Raw genomic sequence first — 21103 nt, 5'->3', positions numbered from 1 at the left:
TCTGTGTAATATGACTTATTTACATAGTTATCACACAATACTTGGTATTCATGTAGAAAGGACATTATTTCACTGCAAATGGTAATTTTAATGGTGTTAATATTTCAACTCTTTTTGTCTGGTCACATTTATATTTCAAGTGTTTAAATGTTGAAAATTCATGCTTGTGGTATTATAGTCGTGTTTTGTAATAATTTTTCTGAAAAATACTACTACTGCCTTTCCATTATGTAAAGGGGATATGCTATCTATTTTATCTTCCTCTAATACAGGCTGCCAAGTGAAGAAACATTGTTGAATTTAATTTCAAGTTTTCATGTAGAATTCTACAGAAACTTAGTGGCTACATTTAACATTCCGTATACTATTTTAATCTTATACCCAGAACTCACAAATTGAACATATTACCATTTTTTTGTTTTTGGCAGTACTGGGTTTTGAATTCAGGGTATCACACTTGCTAGGGAAGCACTGTACCACTTGAGCCATACCCCGAACCCTTTTTACTTTTGATTAGTTTTCAGGTAGGATCTTGTTTTTTGTCTGGGACTGACTTTAGGTATTGATCTTCCTGTCTCTGCCTCCCAAGTAGCTAGGATTTCAGGCATGAGGAATTTATTACTATTTTACTACATAAAGATTTCCTTCTGATGGTGCTGGGTTTTGAACTCAGGGCTTCCCACTTGCACTCTACTACTTGAGCTATACCTCCAGCCTTTTGTTATTTTGAAGATAAAGTCCCTCTTTTTGCTCAGGGTGGCCTGGACCCAGTCTTACTATTTTAGCCTTCCCATCTTTGCTGTGATGTCAAGTGCACACTGCCACACCCAACTGGTTTTTATTGAGATGGTCTCTTTTGTCTGGTCTGGCCACCAACCATTCCTCCTAATCTTAACCTTCTAAGTATTTAGGATTATAGGCATGAGCCATAGGTACTGAATGAAGATTTCTTTATTAACTGACATAATACCTGAAACTTAGCGAATACTTAGTACATGTTAGTTATTTCTAGTAGTATTAGAAAAATATTATACTAGAATTTTCAGATTTTTTTCCAGGTGTGGATCCTTAGAGTCATACTTACTGAAACTAAAAATTAGATTTTGTTCTCCTCCCACGATAAGAATATTTGGAAAAATATGTACATATGTATATATATATATATATATATATATATATATATATGTGCATGTAAATACATATATATATAAAAGGATATGTATAAATGAATAATCATTATTAGCAGACTTTCATAAATGTTAGATAAATTATTAGCAGTTCAAATTATTTAGACCACCATAAATGACACTAATTGAAAATGGATTAATGATGGTAGTATAGCTACTCCTAGCTTGTCTATTGAATAGTGCTAAATTATAATCTGTATCAACTATTTTAAATCTTTGGCAATGGCTCAGCATAATTCATTCACTCTTTTATTCAATCAAATACTTTTTGGGTGCTAAGAATATATTGATATAAAAGTTAGCTCTTTCATGAGACTTTCTCTTGGATGGGTAGGAAGACAAAATGCATAATTTAAAAAATTCAAGGTAGTTTTAGTTGACAAAAAGTGCTAAGATGAAAGTAAAGAAATATAATTTGATAAATAATGCTGGGTGGAAGCTATGAGAGGCTTCTCTGAACTTTCCCAAGAAGAAAGATGACCAGCTTTTTAGGTATCTTTTTGGTAAGGTCTCTTCCTTACTTGGGTTAATTTTGCAAAGAAATGTATATGTAGAAGTGATTTTAAGAGAAAACAGTCAACAAAGTACTGGGAAATGATTCTTCACATCAAGGTTAATAAAATTGCAGAAATTATTAAAATTTTATTTGTTTAATATTAATTAGTTACAACAGTGATGTTAGTGTTATTGGTTTATTATAGTAAAGATTTACTCCAGTAAGTTACCCCCTTTATTCATTGTTTTGACGACTGGCTTTAAATGGTGTTTGTAAAAAAGTGTGTCTGGGGGGTAAATGTAAAAAATGCAGCCTTTGTACTTTATGTGTATTGATTATTAACCTTTTATTTTGAAACAACCTTTGAGGTAATTTCAGTAAAAACACATAATGCTTGTACAAAAGCAGTGACTTTAAGTCAAATGAGGAGAGCTAATGTAGAAAGAAGAAGGAAATTTCTGTCTCAAAAAAGCTTTAGTTTTAAAAAGCACAAACCTTAATCATGGTATTTTCACTGAAGGTCCTAGGAAGGGACAGTGTATTACATTGCTCTCAACATCTACCAAGTAGTAAGCAGTAAAATTATCAGCTTGTTCATATAAAAACTTTTTTATTGATTTTGAGTCTTAAAAATATTGATCATGATATGAAGGGCTTTGAGAAACATAATAAACAATATTTTAGTTAGCGGTTATGGAGCTGCCTCTGCAAATAACTTTTTTTTTTTTTTTGTGATACTAGGGCTTGAACTAAGGGCCTTGCTCTTGCTAGGCACATGTTCTACCACTTTAGACATATCTCCAGCCCAGAAACAACTTTTCTTTATTTGGGGCTTCATTGAAGGCACAAGATAAAAATAATTCTGCAGGGATGAGAATGAAGTGGTTTAAGTATTTAACAAATTCAGCAATGTACAGAGCATGAGACAAGAGTATGAAGACTGAGTTTGGGGTGAAGGACTACCAAATATTTTGGTTAAGAGGCTTAAAAGTGGGCAGTTGTGAGAGATCAAACAGGCTGCCACCATAATGGGTCTTACCTTGTTGGTAATAGGAAGACTTTAGAGTCTTAAGCCATGATTGACATTATCAGATTTATATTTTAAAAGATCGTTCTGGTAAATGCTGACTAGAAGCTATAGAGGGTGTAGTTAGAAGGCTGTCACAGTAATCTAAATGGCAGTTAATGGGGCTTATAATTAAGATAGAAGTAATTGAGATGGAGACAAGGTGACAAATTTGAACTATTTAGGATGCAGTGTTGACAAAAATTGGCAATCAAATGGGTAACATGATAAGGAAAAAGGAAAAGAATGAATGATGGTGTTGAGTTTTAATTTGTGTTACTAGGTGGGTAGAGGTTTTGGTTATTAGAAGTGAAGCAGGTTTTGTGGCAAATGAATGAGTTTAGTTTTAAACATGGTAAATCTGAGTAATCTTGGAGACATCCAAATGGAGACATCCAGTAGGAAGCTTAGTATGTGGGTTTGAAGCTCAGAATACTGACTCACCTAGAAAGACAAACTTGGAAGTTATCAGAATATTGTCAATACATGATACCTTGAGAATGCTCTAACTCACTCAGAGAGACTGGGGAGAAAGAAGAGGAGTTGAAAATGAGAATGTAACCAGCCATTAAGGAATTGTCACAAAAATAGGAGTCCACAAAGGACACTGATAAGCAGTAGTAAGGGATATAGGCTGGAAACCAGGCATGTTTGCTGTCACAGAAGCCAAGCTGGTACATTGAAAATCTAGTTTTTCCAACACCACTTACTGAAGAGGCTCTCTTTTCTCTAATGTATGTTTTTGGCTCCTTTGTTTAAAAATCAGATGAGTGTAGCTCTGTTTGACTCTGGGTCATCTAGTGTATTCTCTGTCTACATGTCTGTTTTTGTGCCAGTACCATCTGTTACTGTGGTTCTGTAGTGTAATTGGCTTCAATATTTTTCACAGGGCTTTCATGACCTGGTCTTAGTTTGCTTCTCCAGATGTACTATTTATTACTTCTCATCTCAATCTTTATTTCTCACTCATGTTTTTTCCAGTGTTTTAGATGTGCCATGTTCATGCTCATCTATGGGCTTTTAAATCTGCTATTCCTTCTGCCCAAAGTAGAACTATACTCTCCTTACTCTAATTGCATGGCTAGCTCTTATGTAGCTTTTAGGTCTCAGCTTAATGCCAGTTTACTGTCCTATATATAGCTACTATCAAAGCACTCATAACAATCATATGCTTTAACTAAATTGGTGATTTAATTATCTACCTCTAGATGATAAGTGTTATGAAGACAGGAAACATTTTTACCTTTTCTTTTTTTTAAAAAACTTCTCTAGATTTTCTTTTGTAAAATGTCTTGCATAGTACACAGCATCTTCTTAGGGTATATATTGAATGACGATATGAAAGATGTATAATAGAATTCTTGAAGAGTCAGAGAATGATATCTAGGGCAAAGTTGGAGGAATTACTCTTCTGGTGTAATCAGAAGGTACTTTCCTGAAATATGAGGCAAGAATGGGAAGATTGTAGAGACCTACTAAATTTTATTTTCAGAAAAATTGGGGATGGGGGGTATGCTAAGGAAGAGGCACATGGTAGCAGAGACCCCTGTGGGGTTAAGCACAGGTGTGACTTCCAGGGGGTCACAGGCTTACCATCTTCAATGTTCAAGCACAGGCTTCAGCTTCTTACTTCTCTTTCCAAATGGATTTTGTCTGCTTTCTTGTTCTCATGATTAAAATAATAAAGCCTCGACTCTGTTGGAACTCACCATAAGCAAATGCTGCCTCTCTACCAGTTTGCATTATTCACAAAGAACTATAGAGACTCAACTCCTCATTAATTGATTTCTCAAGAATCAGATTTGTCCAATCCTGGTCTAATCAGTTTTGGCATGGGAGATTCATGACATACAAATACAGCAGTTTGGATTGTGAAATAATGTACTATCTAAGGAAAGTATTTGGAAAGGAATCCATAATTATCTTTAATTTATGGAATAAAGATGTGTATATGAGTGTCAGAAATCAGAAGTAATTCTTGCTTGATCTGGAATTTTAGACTGAATCAGAAGGCAAGGCCATCTGCTAATGTAGAAAAAGGGTAAGGAAGGATAGTGTTGAGGATTTGGAACATCTAATGCAAAGAAGGGGCTTTCCAGAAAAAAAAAACAAAAAAACAATGATTTCTCCAAAGGGAAGCTGATGATAGTGTCAACTTATTTTTTACCATATCTGTAACAGCTCATGCTCATTTGTCCCCTGATAGAAATGAGAAAGCAGAAGTCTAATTTGATTCAAATTGAAAGGAGTTGTGGTTAGGATATTGTTAAGAGTGTGGTTGGAAAAGGATTCCATGGAATCTGAATTATAGAGAAGCTCAGCTTTGGAGGCAAAAATGACATGAGGAAACAGATGGTCACAGTATAGGAGAATTATAATAAAAGTCAGAACAAGAGAGATATAGAGGCAGACATTTATAGCCAGATCCTCACACACTGGAATTAAGGTTCAGAGGAAACCAGGTATTTGATATGAGGAGGCTGAACTAGGAATATGCTTATTAAAAAAATCTCAGTAGCTCTAGTTTGTAAATGAATGCTCAAAATTGAGCCACAGACATTGTATCTAAAGAGAATTATAAGTGTCTCTTTCACAGAATCCCCCCAAATTCCTGCTTATTTCAAATGTGACTTTCCTTTTATATTCTTAGTAGCTACAGGAATGAATATATTAATTAGAACTTTTTGTTATTGTCCATTCGGATGCTATAATGTATTGACACAAAATGACAATTTTGCTTTCATCATAATTAATGGTTAGAAGTTACTGTAGCATGATATTTTGCTGGACAGCACTTGCCTTTTCAGGAGGTCATTCTTGCCTCCTATATATGACAGACCCATGCTATCAGACTATAAAAAGATATTGTTATATCCATTGTTGGTATTGTTAGATTAACAGAATGTTCTGTAGTCATAGAAAATAGCCTACAAATAGAACTAGTTCACTTTTTTCCATTTTTATCTTATTAAAGTTATAAATGCATGATAATTTTAAAAGTCAAATAGTTTTTACAAAGCTTATAATTTTTAAAAAAGTGGCAATCTTGTATCTCACCCTTTCCTGTCCTAGATTCTCCATACAACTCTTTCCACCAATTTTTCTTTTCAAAATGGCTTATATTTCTATTTCTCTTTTTTGGTGTGGATATTATCTATTACTTTTTTAATATGGAAAATAATTAGCACCCCTCCAAGAAACATTCCTTTTCATTTTTCTCTTAACTTTCTCAAGCTTAATCTTTTAAATCTGAATTTTTAGTTATTACTAATACTGAATATATTTAGTGTTATGTTTTTTTTAAGTTTTACAAACATTCAAGACTGCATTAGTGAGCTTTCTGTCACTGTAACAAATACCTCAGATAAATCAGCTTGAAAGGAGCAACAGCTTACTTTGGTTCACAGTTTCAGAGGATTCTGTCCATGTCACTTGGCCCTGTTGCTTTGGGCTTGTGGCAGCATAGCACATCATGGCTGCAGTGCCTGGCAGAGGAGGCTTGGTGACCTCATAGAAGCCAGGAAGGAAGAGAAAGAGGAAAGGGTGTGTGTGGGGGGGGCTCCCAATATCCCCATCAGGACATAATCCCAACTACTTAACTTTATTCAATTAAACCTCACGTCTTTGAGGTTCCACCACCTCCCAGTAGCATGACAAACTGGGTAACTTTTTATATTTAAACTCACAGAACACCGTGGTTATATTTTCTTTCTTGAAAATTTTTCTAGAGTTCTTAAAAATAAATGTCAGTTTTTATGTATACATCTCCTAAATTTTCTGAGGGAAATAATACTCTTCTCTCAGTAATTAGGCATGTTATATAATGTACTAGTTCTTTTTATGTGTGTGTGTGACTCACTTCTTATGGAATTCCCTGGCCTCTTCATCTGAAGTGATAGCTCTTTAAGCCAGTTTTACAACTCCTTTATGAGATCTTCTTTCACTAGTATATTAGATAATATTCAATGAGAAACTGTAAACCACAGTAGGTACTTCAGAGACAATTTAATAGAAGGAATTACTGGTAAAAGTGAATGCCAGAGTTTAATGATTTCAGGAAGAGTCTACTTCAACAAAGCCATGGAAACAAAATGAAGAGATTGGTGTTACTAGAACCAATGTGCTTAGAAGAGATGCCCTATAGCGCTCAAACTTGAGACTTTGAGTGCTGCTTGACTGTTGGTGCTAAGCTAGAAATGCAGTGAAGGTGCTGTAGGGCTAGGGCATAGACTGCTGAAGGGAAGCTGTTGCCCTCTAAGGTCTTCTGAGGGTTGCAAGTGACAGTAACAGGAGAACCCTGAGTGGGAAGTTGAAGCAAAATGCCATTGCTGAAGTAATACTAATGAATACTGGAAAAAAAAATATATACATATAAACCCTCCAAAAGCAGGATGAAAACCTTGTTTCAACTTACTCTCCAGTCTTCTAGTATGTCTAATTGTCAGAATTGAAGCCAAGTGTAGGAAGATTCTGACAAATACAGTATAGTATTAGTGGATATGGTATAGAAGGGTTGAAATGTACTGAGTGATAACTAGCAGAATCCACAGCTACTCAACATACTTAATGTCTTCCTATGCACATTTGAATTTCCATATGAAATGGTACTAACAACGTACTGCTTTTTTTCTTTAAACATTCCTGTTTGTATTTATTTATTTATTTTGAAGGCTTCTTTATTTTGTAAATTTAGTTTTATTGTTTTTACATTTACTTACATGTGTATACATTATTTGGGCCACCTTTCTTCCCACTCCCACCTCCACAACTTTGTGCAACCTAACAAGATCCAACTGGTCCTCCCTTTCTCCCTCCTTTTCTTCCTTTCTGTTTGGTGTATTGGGGTTTGAACTCAGGGTTCATGTTTGCTAAGCAGGCACCCTGCCACATGAGCCACTCCTCTAGCACTTTTTGCTCTGGTTATTTTGTAGATAGGAGCTCATCTTTTGACTAAGCTGGCCTGAACTGTGATACTTCTATTTTAGGCTTTTTGCCATAGCTAGGATGACAGGTGTGCACCACCAAGCTTAACTATTAGCTGAGATGGGAGGGGGGCTTCTCTTGAACATTTTGTGTGGTCTGGCCTCCAAATGTGATCCTTCTGATCTCACACTCCCAGGTAGCTAGGATTACAAACATGAGCCACTGGCATCCAGTGAACTGGTTTTTTTCCTGCTATGATGATGAACTTATTCTCACTCCCAAAAGTGTTGGAATGAATTAACCCTCTGATGCCAAAAACAGACACACAAGAGACAGAGAAAATCTTGACAAAGTAATTTCTTTTGATCAAAAGGGTGCAAGCATGTGCTCACTCCTGCTAAGCAAACATGCAAACACAAAATGGCTGACTGTGGCTCCTCCTTATATCCGTGATGCAGTTGTACCTGCCTCTAACCTAGGATTTGTCCAGGTCAAAGATTCACAATCTCCCTCAATTGGCTAAAAAGCTTGGAGGATGGGTGAGGGCATACAGTTTGGTGGACAATGGAGTTGTACAGGAATCCAGAAGAAGAAGCAAGGACCCTTTAAATGTGCAAGTCACCTAAGATGGTGACCTAAGGAATTTTTAAGTAATCTAAGAGGGTAACAAATACTTTGATAGAAAAGATCATTTTTCTTAAAATTTCCCCACTCTTTTTAATTTAAATTCTTTTCTTCAAACTCATTTAGGAGCCATTGGCTCTCATGTTCCTGTGTTTCTAATAGAAACAGTTATTTTTGTAGGCAGAGGTGATTGTCTGGTGAGAGCTGTCTCTATTAACCACTGTATTTGTCCTCAGACACAAGGAATTATGTAACATCCTACTAAAATTAAAACTCCAGCCACTACGATCAACGAGATTAAGATTGAGGTCATCCAGCCCTTCCATCTCCCAAACTGCTTCATTGAAAGGATCATTTATACTTAAGTTTTCAGCTAGCTCATTAGATAAGGTAATTAATCCCTGTAGGGCCTTAGTAATAGTTCCATCAGGGACTGTATTATTTGGTATATACATGCAACACAAAACTCCAATCATTATGCAAACTTCTCCCTTTTCGGCCAACGTCATGTCTAATGTTAGTCTGTTTTCCCAAGCCATCTGGCTAGCTGGTCCCAGTTGCTCTGCTATTCCTTTGATAGCATCCCTGGTATAGTTAACAACACTTTATTGGTTATAATAAGTATAATTAATCCAATCGACATTTTTATTTGTAGTGGACCACCAAAAGAATACTGATTTAAACCTCGCTGCAATTTGCTTCTTAGCTTTGCGTTTGTTTAGCACTCCCCTAGGAACCCCAATGGCATCAATGTAAACATGGGAATCAAAAGAGCCTCTGCAGTTGGTTGCATTGTCTATGTCTCTCCTTTTTCTAGATGTTGTGGCATGGGCTGGGGATCTAAATGCTAGGGTGAAAGGGATTGCTAACTGCACCAAAGCACAGGTGCCTGCCAGGTTACCTGGAAGAGTCTCAAGTAAAGGTCCTCCGCAGTACCACCAGACATCAGCTCTGCCCACCAACAGTGTGGACTGGTTTGTGAGGCTGTTGAAGGACAGGCTTTCACTGCATCCCATCAGGTTTCCCACATTTGTCAATTGTCCCCCCAGCTGGTGAGACATGAGGTATAATTGATGTCTAGGGTGGTGGCCTGATAGTCCTCGGGGGCTGATCCGCAGGACCTCTGACCTCTGGGAACGGTAGTGATAGCATCCAGCAGGATTTGTTGCCCCAAGCCTTGGCATCCTGAAACAGAGCCAACATGCAATACATTCCACCTGGGTCTGAGGACTATCCTAATGAAAATGGGACCACCTGAGACTCTGGTTTCCTAGTAGTACAAATGTAGCAATCACTCTTATTTAATGTGCAGACAGAATATTTTATCCATTCCATCCAAGCATTTGTATCCTTGTCCCCGATTTCAATAGTCACAGTTTGTCTTAGGTCCTTGACTTCTACTACAGTTACCTGAGTTCGATTGTTGTATAAACATGGAGGTAACGTTGGAGTGGAGGTAGAACTGGGTGTCACCTGGGAGGGGTTGGGAGCTAGATGGAGCTCAAAGGCACCTAATGGGTCTGTCCCTGAGACATCTGCCCCCAACCCGTATCTATGAAATACAGATGGTTCTTGTGTCATACTCCAAGGGCTTTCTATGACTAATCTAAGTGGCTTACATTGTTTATCTTTACAAGTAGAAGAGGGGTGTGTCTGAAACAGCTGTAATTTTGACTGTAGTCTGTTAAAAGACTGTTGATTATTTTCTGTGGTGGTAATCGGAATCTTTCCAGTGCCTTGGGATCTAGTCCAGCCCTTAGGATTTTCATAAAAGAGGGGGGAAGTGTATCCTTTATATCCAGTGTTCCACTCCACATCCATCCACTCTGGACAGATACCAGGCTTCCCTGTGGGTCCCAGGATGGGACACATATAAAGGGAGTATCCTTGGAGTTGAAGTTAGATGTAAGGTCTCCGCAAGGAAGGACCTGACATTCATTGAATTCAACAATTAAGGGAAAGGTACTTTGAATTGCATTAATAATAAGCATACCATTTCCCAAATGAAAGAGAAAGAATATTTTCACTATAGTCTTTTTAAAGTCAATTTCGTGTTGCCTGGATGTGAGCACAGCCCATTGTTCCTTCTGGTCAGGTGGGGGCGCCTTCTTTACATGTGTGTGATGAGTCCACTCCTGTTCTGCTGTCAGGACAGCTGTCTCTGTGGTCAGCAGGACCAGGAAGGGTCCTTCCTAAGCTGGCTCAAGCTTATTTTCTTTCCAAGTCTTGTTAAGCACATGATCGCCAGGCTGGTGTGGATGAACAGGAAAGTCAAGTGGAGGAGCCTGTGCTAACAATCCTTTTTTCCTAAAACAAAGTAAAGGAGAGGACAATCCAAGCATATGATTTTTGAGGAAGTAGTCTTTAGTTTCAAAGGAAGGTACATCAGTAACAGAGATAAGATAAGGAAGCCCATAAAGCATTTCATAGGGGAGAGGCCTATATCCTTCCCAGGGGCCATCCTAATTCTGAGTAGTGGTATGGAAGACATTTAATCCAAGATAATCTGGTCTCTAAGACTAATTTAGTGAGTTAGTTTCCTCAACCCTCCCTGAGGAAGGTGGATGCCAGGGAATATGATATTCCCATTTGACCTCTAGAGCCATAAGTCCCTTAAAGATGTTGGCAGTGAAATGACTCCCATTGTCTGGGTCTGTATTTTCTGTAACCACAAACCTTGGGATTATATTTTCTAGTAATACCCTAGTTACATTTGTAGCAGTGGCCCCTAGGAGAGGGATGGCCTCGACCCAGTGAGTGAGGCAGTCTATAATAACCAAGAGGTATTTAAGATGACCTGTTTTGGGCATCTCAGTGTAATCTACCTGAATTCTTTGGAAGGGTTGCAACATGGGGTTTCTACTGGGCTGGTCTCTGTCTCAGAGCTTGCTTGTTAATTTTTCAACAAGAAAGACATCCTTCTGATATTTGTTTGGCTAGTGTATAGATCCCTATACATCCATAGGCTCACAAAATTGCATCACACATGGCTTGGGGTCCCTAGTGGCTCCCCTGGTGGAGATTGGTAAGGAGTTCTTTCATTGGGGGCCTTGAGATCATTTCCCTCCCATTGGGGAGAACACATTTTCCCTGTTCAGTCCTGACTGCCTCAAGTTTTTTAGTTGTTCTTCCTCAGAGCAGGTAAAGATAAGGGTGATGTGAGGAGCAGGGAGGTGCAGAATGAGAGATAGGACCGGGACCTCAGTGGTGAGGACAGCCTGTCTTGCTGTCTCATCTGCAAAAGAATTTCCCTGAGCCTCAAAGTTTGCCCCCTTTTGGTGTCCTGGCATGTGGACTATGGCTATTTCTTCAGGTAGTTTTAGGCTCTCTAATATTTGTTGGATTAATTCTCCATGTACCAAGTCTTGGCCCTTGCTATTGATTAAGCCTGGTTCCATCCAGATTTTTCCAAAGGTGTGGACCACACCAAATGCATATTTTGAATGTATATGGTCACTTCTTTGTCCTTTAAGTGCTTTAAGGCCTGATTTAGAACAAACAATTCACAAGTCTGTGCCAACCAATTGTTAGGGAGTAGGCCTGATTCTATTATAGTCATGACCTCCCTGTCTACTATGGAATATCCATTATGCCTTTTTCCGAGAGGATCCATCGAAATGGAACCCAGTCTGGAGAGGAGTTTCCCTGAGATCTGGCCTCACTGTTGTTTGATGTTCAGTAATATCTAAATATTTATGTTTGGGGGGGTTCCTCCTTCCTGCTTTCCTGCCAAGAAAGTGGCTGGATTTAGGGCCTCATCAGTAATTAAAGTTAGGTCATCCTTTTCTAGCAAGATAAGCCTTATACTTTAGGATCCTGAAATCCGTCAGCCATCTACCCACCTTCTGGTTTAAGATTGTTCTAACTTGATCGGGAGTGCTAGTAATTAGGTTTCCCCCAAAGGTGATTTTTCTACTTTCTTTGGTTAGAAGGGCTGCTACTGCCTAAATACACTCAGGCCAACCTCAGGTAAGGGGATCCAGGAACTTTGATAAGAAGGCCACAGGTTGACGTTGGCCCCCATGTTTTTGGGTTAGCACCCCAAGGACAACTCCCTTATTTATATTCACAAAAAGGTGAAAAGGCTGTTCAAGAGAGGGCAAGGGGAGCTGTGATAAGGGCTTGCTTTAGGTAATCTACTTGTTCTTTCTCCTTGGGGGCCCAAAGGAGGGGGTCAGGTCAATTTGAGATATAAAGATTTACTTTTAAGGGCATATGAGTCTATCCACAAATGGCAATATCCCACTAAGCCAAGGAACTTTCTCAATTCTTATTTTGTTCCTGGGAAAGAGAGACCAGTAATTCCTTCTATTCTTTCTTGACCAAGCCTTCGTTGGCCCTTACTGATTAAATTTCCCAGATATTTTACTTCAGTCTCAGCAGACTGTAACTTATTCTTTGAAATATGAAGTCCCGGCTTCCCAGGAAATTTATAAAGCTAATAGTGGTGTTGATTACTTCTTCCTGATTATCCCCTGACAAAAGTAAATCATCCACCTATTGGAGGAGGCACATGTGAGCATCTAATATGAACTTTTCTAAGACTTGTTCTAAAATCTGGCCAAAGAGGTGAGAAGAGTCAGTAAATCCCTGGGGAAGGACAGTCCACCTGTACTGTTGCTTGTGTCCTGAGTGGGGGTCTTCCCATTCAAAGTCAAATATGTCCTGACTGTTCATATCTAATGGGAAGGCCCAAAATGCATCCTTTATGTTCAGGGTTATAAATAAAAATTCTAGCATTTTACGTATGATAGGATTTTTTCAGGTAATTCCAATTAATATTACATGCTTCTCAGTTTACCTTTAGTTTGCATTTAAGTTGAATTAAATTTTCTATTTAAATTTCACTAAGCTTATTATTTTTATTCTTTTCATTTTTCTTTATTTTTAGAAAAAGTCTTTAATATGATGTGTTCAAACATTCAGAAAAACATACTTTTTAAACACTGAGAAATCACTAGCCAATCAAATTCAAGAACTCCTAAGACTTTTTCACATTTGGTTCAGTTCTTTTTTGAAGAAATAAAACCTTACTTATAGTGGAAAGCCCTACCTGACTCTCTGTGATCCTGTTCTCCTTCTTTCTTCCATAAAAGGAGTCACCTTCATGAGCTTTCTGCATAATCATCTTATACAATCTTTACATGCTTACACACATGCAATCCTAACTTATTTACATACTTCTCTTCTGTGTGTTTTCATACTTCAACAAGTAACAAATGTGTGACTATCAATTTTGCAACTTGCTTTTCCATTCAGCATTAGCTTCAAGTTCATTGGTTGTAATTATATTTTATAATTATCCTACAGTGCATTCATTCTCCCATTAATGAACATTAAGGTTGTTTTCACTTTTTCACAAATTCAGTCAATACTACAATGAACAGTTTTACATTTAACTCCAGACATGTGGGTTCAGATGTCCTCTAGCATATGTCTAAGGAATGAAATTGTGGTGTTATAATGTGTACACATTTTCAAATTTAGACTTTGCTAAGTTGCTCTCCACACTTGCTCTATGAATGTATGCTCCCATTTCACTATAGATATAGACCACTAGGATATGGTTTCATCAGATTTTTAAAAATTTTTTGACCAACATGATAGATATGCAATGGTATCTCAGTTTTAATGTGCAGTACTTTGATTACTTTTTAGGTTTCTTTGCCATTTGGCTTTCCTAGCCTGTGATTTGCCTCTTTAAATTCTTTACTCATTTTACTACTGGGTTGTTTGACTTTTTAATTGATTTGTGGCTATTATTTATATATCTGAGATCATAAACCTTTTTAGACATATAAAAAAAAACCGAAAAGCAAAATGCATCCTTTAAGTCTATTACACTAAACCACTCATGGTTATATGGAATTTTGCTGAAGAGAGTGTAGGGATTTGGGACTACTGGGTGTTTAGCTTGGACTGTTTGATTGATGGCACTAAGATCTTGAACTAACAGGTAGGACCCATCTGTCTTTTTAACTGGGAGGATTGGGGTATTGAAGGGAGGTATACAAGGTTCAAGAAGCCCATCTCGTATCAGTCCCTCAATAACTGGCTTCTAACCTATCCTACCCTCCATAAGAATAGGGTATTGTTTTCTCTTACCAACCTCCCCAGTCTTTAATTGAACTTTGATAGGTGTAACCTGGAGACTGCCCCAGTTCCTGTCTCTAGCCCAGACTATTGGCTTAATTTGTTTCTCAGCCCATGGAGTAAGCAGATTTGTTTCTCAGCCCATGGAGTAAGCAGATTTAGGGATGCTTGTATTTTATCCCTTTTTACATGTAAACCAATTCCTAATGGGGTCATTATATCTCTTCCAAACAGGTTGGTACCTGCCTCAGGGACTAGGAGAAATTGTATCTTACTGGTCCTGTCTTGGAAATAAACATCTGTTTCTTGTAATATTTTAGCTGGAAAGCTTTCTCCCTTTACCCCAGAAATTATCATACTCTCTGGGGAATAGATTAAGCCCCTGGGCAGAAGACAGAGGGAGGATCTGGAGGTGCCTGAGTCAATCAGGAAGGTGACAACTTCACGTTGTGGTGCCAATTCTAAATTTACCAAGGGCTCTGAGTGGGACCCTTCAAGATAAAAGATCCCCTGACTCCCCTATTCTTCAAAGGCCATTAAGGGAACAGTTTCCCTATGCTGTCTTTTGCATTCTGAATATTCTCTCAAGTGTCCAGTCTCCCCACACTTAAAGTACTTATTTTCCCCTCTTCTTTGTTTCATCTTCTGACTTTCTGGTCTCTTACACCCTGATAAGGTAGGCTGGACCAGTTGAGGTCCAATAGGATATTGGTTTGGCCTTTCCCTATTAACCTGCTGTCTGATAGGATACTGATTTAGCCTTCCCCTGTTAACCTGCTTGATAGTGGATAACATAATCTTTGCTTTTTGTTTTTGTTTGTCTTCCTCTATCCTTACATATACCTTTTGTGCCTCTCCTAATAAAACCTCTATGGATCTATTTTTCCAATTTTCTAGTTTTTGTAATTTTCTTGCTATATCTGGCCACCTGTTTGTAAGAAAGTGAAATTTTAACATTCCCTATCCCAAGGGTCTTCTAAGTCTAGCCCAGCATACTTTCTCATCTGATGCTTGAGGCAGCTTTTGAACTCAGTAAGTCTCTCATCCTTCCCTTGTTGAACATTGAAGGCTTTAGAGAGGTTTTGTGACCATGGCACTGATTCCCGGATTCCCCTTATTATTAAATCTCTTAAATCCCTCATATTTTCTCGGTGTCCTGGGGTGTTGTTATTCCATTGGGGATCTTGGTTAGGAAACAACATCAGCCACTGGGACAGAATGTCCTGGAGGGGATGTTCACATTTCCAGATAGCCATTGCTGCTCTACAGATCATGGTTCTTTCCTCCCCTGACAAGAGGATTCCCAAAATAAACATTAACTCAGCCCAAGTATATATCTGTAGTCCCAAAAATTGATCGACCTGTTCTGAAACCCCAAAGGGATCCTCTATAAGGGGTTGCAACTCCTTTTTAAAGTTTTGGACCTCAGATCTGATAAGTGGAGCATTTACAAACCCAATTTCACCCCCTCTGAGGGGAACCTCCCTGAAAGGAAAGACGGAGTATGGTCTTTCCACTTAGGACTGAGGAAAAGGTAGATTCTCAGTGTCCTGATGACATTGCTGTAACTCCTTTTGGAGTCACAGTAGGGACAGGTTTGGGGTAAGGAGTGTGTGTGGGGGGGCAGGGAATTAAAGGGGGTTGGAGGTGGAAGGACACGGAGAAGGAAGTGGAGAAGCAGAAGCCTGAGGGGCTGGGAGTTGAAGGGGGTGGAGGTGGGAGGGTTAGGAGGGGGAGGTGAGGAAGCAGAAGTCTGGGGTGGCAGTGCAGGGGCTAGCTGTGGCACCCGAGCCAGAGGAACAGCACGGTTATGGGGCAGGGGGAGGGAGGAGAGTAAATCCCAGTTAGAAGGAGTTTTGGGTTTTTTTTCTTTTTGTCTTTTTTCCTTTTCTTTAAGTGGAAACAGGACTACAGGACTTTGTCTCCAACAAAGGGCATATTCCATCTCCTCTTGAGTGACTGGGCTCTTGTCCTTACATGTTCAATTAATAGTTGACAGACCCAGTTCTCGTCAAACCCAAATTTTGGCCAAAAAACCAAAGGCTTTATGAATGGTCCTTGGGTCCAGATAAAACAATAGTATTTAACCATTTTTTGTTTCTTTTTCCCTTTAGTACAGGGGCTATCATTCCAATATTTTGACATCTTCCCTAGGGGGCTCTCAGAATGTATTTTGTCCTGGGCCTTCGTTTTCTGGCCCCCCCTCTTTGCTGCCTTTCAGGAGCTCAACCCTCCCTTTTTGCCTTGGAGGTTTCTTGCACTCTGATTCTTTTTTGCTTTGTCCGTCTCAGCCAACATCCTCCGTGGGAGCTTGAGGCACCATTTGGTAGGCGGGAGGTCAGTGTAAGCTCCTGACCTAGTTTAGATTTAAAAAAAAATCAGCCTTAAATAGTATAAGGTCACCTTGGAACTTTGGATCAGGACTCCACTTTTGCCACATGTCACCTGATATGTCTCATTCACATATTACACAGCCCCAATATCCTGACCACCAAGACATTACTTGGTCAATCCCGTGACGTTTCTTGTCTTGGTTTGTGCACAAAACTCACATGGTTTCTGTGGTTTCTGTCTTCAGAACTCTTTTACCAGTGTTGTCAAGAAATTCTGGAGTCCAAGTTCATTTGCAGATCTGGAAAGTTGTTGCCATTAGCCATACCTCAGGACCACCACAACCAGGAAGCAGGATGTGTCACCTAAGATGGTGACCTGAGGAATTTTTAAGTAATCTAAGAGGGTAGCAAATACTTTGATAGAAAAGATCATTTTTCTTATAAAAGGAAAAAAAGGTGTTCAATTCTAGATACATTAATGTATCATCAACTTGAAGAAAAAAAAAGACAAAAAAAATGCAAAGACCCAACACCTAAATATTGTGTAAACTAAATCTAAATTATAAAACTGTCACTAAATATTCTTACATAAATTAATGCATGGAAGAAAGGAAGGAGGATAAAAATCAGTTAATGTGTACGAATCCTTTATCCATCATATTGACGATTCATTTTATTTTTCTTCTTTCATACTGAAATTCATGTTCTTTTGACTCTATGTTGTTGCCCTCCCAAAATTCCTATGTTGTTCCTTCTGTTGTTTAATCCCAGTTTAAAGCCAAAACATATTTTTAAATAGCTTCTTCTCTGAATAGGTCTTTATCATTTTGAAGGCATTAATTCATTGACTTTCAGTTTCCACCATTGCAATAGAAATTGACTGCCATTTTACTTCTTGATTGTTCATATGTAGCCTATATTATTTTTACTTCTTGATTGTTCATATGTAGCCTATATTATTGTTCTGGAAGCTTTTAAAATCCTATTTTTGTCCCAAGTGTCCTAAAATTTAGTGATGCTATACTTTAGTATGAATCCTCTTTTGTGATAGTGTTTTGGGTCTATAGTGAACTCTTTCTGTTTAGAAATTTTCATCTTTCAGCTCTTGCATATGTTTACTTTTATATCTTTTTAAATTCCATTTGCCATGTTTTATCTTTTGGCTAACTCCATTATGGATTTTAAACCTCCTGTACTAATCCTCTAGTTGTATAGTTGTATTATATTTTCTCCTCTATTTTTCATTCCTTTATATTCTGTGTGTGTATGTGTTCCATCCTTTTGCATTTGCAGCCTGTACGTGTGATTTCTACTTGAGTTCCGGCACTCTCCGCATGTACTGTAATGTGTCCTCTGGAGAAAAGTCATGTAAATATGGGATTTTATCCTGTTTGACTATCCTTTGTTTCTATATGCTTTTAATCATTCTCCAGTCCCTTGAAGTAGTGTTATTTTTGCTGTTGGGTTTTTAGTTTTGCTTTTGTTTAGTCTGATATTTTATAATTATCTTCAGGAGGTCTAGAGAAATATAACTTGCTTTCTCACTACCTGAAGTAGACCTACCTTAATCACATTCTTCCAAGAAAATTCCGTTAAATGCAGAATTACTACCCATTATACTCCCCAACTTTTCTCACTCTAATCAAAAATAGATGATACTTTTTTATTTTATACTCAAAAACCTTTGGTAAAAGAATTTTTAATCCATAGCTTCACAGCACAGTTGTTTGGTGTGAAGAAAATTGCATATTCTGGGCATGGTGGGACACCTGCAGCACAGAATCAGATGCCTGAGGCCACGCTGGGCCTCAGCAATGCCCGGATGCATCCCTCTCCAAAAACGCCTGGAACAGGGCCTGTATTAAAAAGAAGTTTGTTTAAGATTTTCTCTTAGAAATAAATTCATCAACTAAAGACAAAATCAGCATTTTTCTTGATGCCATGTTTTAGCATTTTGTTTAAATTGGAGATTTAAGGAAACTTGATATTTTTAGGACATTCTTTAAGGATCACTAGTTTTATTAGTTTATGACATTTGATAATAGAATTATAATTAGTGCAGTAATTTTAAATGAATTTTTTGTTCCCCAAAAGTTTCTAATGTGTGTGCATTATCTTCTAACCAATCATGCTATTTCATCAAATAAGTATGTATGGTTCAGGGCATTTTTGTTTTGGTGAAGGGAGGAGCTTGGACTAGTTACCTGACATTTTCAAATGAGAAGGAATCAAAATTTTAGAGTCAGGGATAAGCAAGAGTTACTGTTTTAATTTTCCTAGAGAATGTTATGGAAGACCCGATTAATTGTTACTAAACAGGGTAAACTGGTTCAAATCCAGAAAAAATGATGCTTGATATTTTATACAATGTCCTATTAAGTTTTATTTCCTGAGTATTCCTTAGCATAGTATTTTGTTTCCTTATAAATTTTGTCCAGTGTTTGCTTGCTCACTGTTTCTGTGAGCAATGGAAGCTATGCAACACAAATAGTGATTTCAGCCCCACTGACATTTTTTTTTCTGTCACAGCCACTGTGAAATGCTGCTGTGTTAAAGTATTCAACTATTTTTAAATGGCAAATCAAATTTTGACTAAGGATAGCAGTTTCTTGTGCCCTCAGATGTTATTTTCATTTTAACTTATTTGCAAAATAAGCAGCCCTTAGGTATTATTCATAAATCTCCAATCCGATGTACCTTATTTAGAATGAAGAGGTTACAATTGCTTATTCAGGACCCCTCCACAAGGATATGTCAGTATTGAGAATTTCTAAGGTTTCCATATGCTATACAGTTGTTTTTGATGTAACCAATGGGTTGAAAATAATAATAGTAAAGACAAAATAGGCAATTGTACTCATATCTCTGCTTATAGATCTTATGATAGTTTTACCAGTTGCAAGTTAGAGAGTATGATTGAAAAATAAACAATGGGAAACTTAACCACATGAAATAAATATAACTCTTAATTAGATGACATTGTTTCTTGAGTATGAAATATCTCACACAGGCTTGCATATTGGGGGATTTAGCTGATAGGATTTTGAAAAATGATGAGATTTTGAGTACTCTTATCTAATCAATAAATTAATCCCTTAAGGGATTTAAAATATGATGCCATTATTGGAAGTGATAAAAAGTAGGAAGTGGGGCCTAGAGGAAGAAGTAGATCACTGGAAGTCCTGTCCTGGAAAGATGTCTTTGATCTCTTCTTCTGTGTCCACTCTCTGCTTCCTTTCCACCGTGAGGGTAACTGCTTTGCTCTACCACATGCTCCCACATAATGTTTGATCTCACCACAAGCCCAAAAGCAATGGAAGCAAGTAACCTCTGAATCCAGGAGCCAAAATAATTCATTCCTCCTTTAAGTGATGAAAAAGTGACTAATTCAGACTAAAGAGAACAACATAAAGGTCTCAAGTGGATGGGCAGTATTATATTTGACCCATCATATCCATGGGTTCTGCAGTCACCAACCAAGAACTGAAAATATTTGGGGAAAAATGTACTGAATATTTGCAGACATTTCTCTTATCACTTCATAAACAATATAGTATGACATCTACTTACATTGTCTTTACAGTGTATTAGGTATTATAAGTAATCTACAGATTCAAAGTATACAGGAGGCTGTTGGTTACATGCAAATACAACACATTTTGTTTTAGGTACTGGACCATATATGCAAAGTTTGGTATCTGAGGGAAGCCCTGGAACCAATTCTCTATTGATTCTAAGGGATGACTGTACTTTGTAATTCAGATTGGAAATATATTAATTCTTTACAGAGTAATTGAAAAGTAACCTTCTAAGCCATACTTTCAGAATTTGAAAAAGAATTATATTAAGCTATGATGGCACACAAAAATGTATTTATTTAATGCATACAACTTAATGAGTTGGAAAGTAAGTATGTACTTGTAAAACCAGCATTTTTTTAGTTCTTATACTTTAGTTTTATTTTGGATTTGTCTGAAATTAATATTCAAAATGTCTTGGGAACATTCTTGGAAAAACTAGTTAAAAATTTTTTTTGAAAAAAGGAGAGATGGAGTTTATAATGTTGAGTAATAAAATGTTGTAAAGCTATGGTAATTAAAAGAACATGTTATTGGTACATGGATAGAAGGTAATGAGACTGAATCAGAAACTCATGAACATACTATGTATATATAAAAAATTTCTTGTAATGTTGCTGTTTAATATCAGTAGGTAAAGAATAGATTGCTAAGCAAAGAACAAGGGAACCTTAGTTATATATTTGTAGAGAATAAAAATGAAATATATGTAAGTAGCTAAATTCTCTAGTGGGTAAAGACCTTAAAATGAGACTACTATGTAGATTTCACTGTATTAAAATGTAAATGCCTCATAAGCATTA

At 37.5% G+C, this 21103-nt stretch overlaps 1 protein-coding gene across 4 annotated transcripts in view; it reads left to right on the top strand.

The window, feature by feature from the left end:
• Xrcc4 (X-ray repair cross complementing 4) overlaps nt 1–21103 on the top strand; it is a 270348-nt gene that overhangs the window by 66921 nt on the left and 182324 nt on the right. The window lies entirely within an intron of this gene.

The sequence above is a fragment of the Castor canadensis genome, chromosome 6 (genome assembly GCF_047511655.1).
Source record: "Castor canadensis chromosome 6, mCasCan1.hap1v2, whole genome shotgun sequence".
Taxonomy (NCBI): domain Eukaryota; kingdom Metazoa; phylum Chordata; class Mammalia; order Rodentia; family Castoridae; genus Castor; species Castor canadensis.
This window is presented reverse-complemented; position numbering and strand designations above follow the sequence as displayed.